The sequence below is a fragment of the Hipposideros armiger genome, unplaced genomic scaffold (assembly GCF_001890085.2).
Source record: "Hipposideros armiger isolate ML-2016 unplaced genomic scaffold, ASM189008v1 scaffold_287, whole genome shotgun sequence".
Classification (NCBI taxonomy): domain Eukaryota; kingdom Metazoa; phylum Chordata; class Mammalia; order Chiroptera; family Hipposideridae; genus Hipposideros; species Hipposideros armiger.
This window is the reverse complement of record NW_017731637.1, coordinates 711,550-714,077: the sequence shown is the minus strand read 5'-3', so window position 1 is coordinate 714,077 and position 2,528 is coordinate 711,550. Positions and strand designations below refer to the sequence as shown.

At 37.7% G+C, this 2,528-nt stretch overlaps 1 pseudogene; it reads right to left on the bottom strand.

Moving 5' to 3' along the window:
• Positions 1–421: 421 nt before the first annotated feature.
• Positions 422–1,756, bottom strand: LOC109391277 (DNA/RNA-binding protein KIN17 pseudogene; annotated as a pseudogene).
• Between the last annotated feature and the right edge of the window lie 772 nt (positions 1,757–2,528).

Genomic DNA, 2,528 nt, shown 5'->3' with positions numbered 1-2,528 from the left:
TTAAACCAGAGCACTAAGTTGCGGATCTTCAGCCACACTTACTCAGTTTAACAACACACTTTTAATCCTGTCTGTTCCAAGTACTGAAGCTACACTCTAGGGATGCTAGGATGAGTAAGAACAGTCAGAAGTTCTTGTGCAGTGAGGGAAGAAGACTATATGTCCTCTAAATTTTATTACAAGTCTAAGACTGTAATGCCCTCAGGGTTCATCCATGTTGTTGCAAATGGTAAGATTTCATTCTTTTTTATAACTGAGTAGTATTCCATTTGTGTATGTGTAGAGATCAGATTTTTAATGGATATTATATATTTTTTTACAATAACATTCTTTTAATGAAGATTAAAAATCAAGGAAATATTACAAAGAAAAAAATAACAAGGACAAATTTACATAGCTTTGATACTTCATGAGTTATAATTAGATTTTTCTCTAAGTTTATACAGTAATAATTAAATAAATCCATTCATTTATACAAAAGAAACACCCTCACACAGTAGAGTCTCATAATGCTATGGTGAACACCAATTTGATGCTTTAGGACTTTAATATGCCGTTAACAAATTTTCAAACTCAAGCAAGTTTGGAAATGTCTTCATACTGAATTCCTTCAACTCTGCGTCCTTTTAAAGGGCCAGTTTCAATGACTATAGTAGCTGAAAAGGTCTTCTCATTGATGGATTCTAAGGTACCTTCATTTCCTCTGTAGCCTCCGTTTAAAACGAGAATTCTTTTTCCTGGTGCAGGAATTACTGTTTCTAAATGAGTCTGGTCAAGTTTCAGCTTGTCTCCAGAATCAATCATCTTTACGACAGCCGTGTATTTGTCAATCACTTCCTTAACAATGCCTTTTTTCTTATGATATTTCTCTCCAAGTTTTTTGGTTATAATTTTCACGATGATTTCGGGCTGCAGCCAGTAGTCAGTTCGGGAAGCCCTTTTCTTTCCCTCTTCAATCTCCATGATTTCATCGAGCGCAGACTTCTTTTTCTTCTTTTCTTTTGGTTGAGCTGAGCTATGGGAAGACTCTTTCCCTTTCACCGATTTTGTGGTCTCTATCATCTTCAGTGCACTTGGTCCCAAAGAACTTGACTTGGAAGATGCTGCCGCTGAAGCACACGCTCCTTTATTCAAATTGAATGTAACTTTTTCTTCTTCATTTTCTCTGCTTAATTCCGTAAAACTAGGGACCTCCTGTTCTTTGCCTTCCAGACCTCTTCTCACTTGCTCTTCAATAAATCTGGCAGTTTTTCCTTCGTCATCAAGGTCCTGCTTCTTCTTTTTCTCCAGTTCCAGCTGCCGACGGATGGTTTCTGGGTCCCTGTCTATGTACTGAATATACCAGCCCTTTGGTGTCTCATCCACTTTGCACAAACCTTCTCTGCCCAGCCACTTGGTAAAATCTGTCAGAGTCTCCCACTGAGTGGCATTCATGTGGATGTGCTCTCGGTGGCTGATGTACTCATTGTAAACAATATTGTTGTGAACTCTTTTAGTGCCAAAGCAGCGTCTCCTGAGAAGTTCTAGAAAGTCATTGCAGAATTCCTCTGAAAAGTAATCCATAAACTGCTGAGGATTTTCTGAAGCCAGCAATAGTTGTCTCTGATGAGATTCGGACATACAATGACACTTAAAGCCATTCTCATCCCTGCACTGCTTCTGGCACATCTGGCAATACCAGGGCAGCTTCTGAAGCCCTTTGGATTTGATTCTGTTTGGCGATGGCCTTAGGGGTAAGGAAATCTGACTTCCCCATCGCAACCACCGCGGTGATTACTTTTTGGAACCCAGTGCTCTGCCAACTGGAAGCCTTATATTACATTCTTAAGGAGAGATATTTAAGAGAGAAATAGGGAAGTAAATGTAGTGGGAATTCTGAAGACCAGTTTCATCTTTGCCATAATTTTGCAGCAAACTGATCTTTTATGGTCACATCTGCCCATGGAAAGAATGCTGATTTTGACTAGGAAAGCAAGGTTCCAACATTCTTATAATAGTCCTTGTCTTCACTTTTAAAAATGTACAGATCTTGCCATATATAGAAAGATGGAGGCAAATGGTGATTGCTAGATTTTGGGATCAACAGTTTTAGTATTAATAGCTGAAACAATGGGAGTAGTTGGTGTTACTAAAATTTTTGAGAATCAAATTAGGAGAAAACTGATTGTGATTATCTGCTATCAAATAACAATGAAGAGATTTCTGCTCCTATAAAAACATATGGCAAAAACCTAAAAAGAAAAACATATTTAGATCAGAAAGTTTTTAGTATGTATAAAAAGTAGTGAAGACAAGATTCAACCTCAGGCAGTGTGACTTCAGTACTCATATCTGCTGTCTCTTCAGAAAATATATTAATATAATACGTTATATCAGAATGACAAAGGGAAACATTGTGTTCCCAAGAGAAATTATGAGCTACCTATTACTAAATATTTAGCATTCTTCCCCACCTCAATCCCCTAATTCTCCTCCGCTATATGTTTGTCTTCGCTTTCACTGCATAATTTCTAGAACCTTCTAAGTTT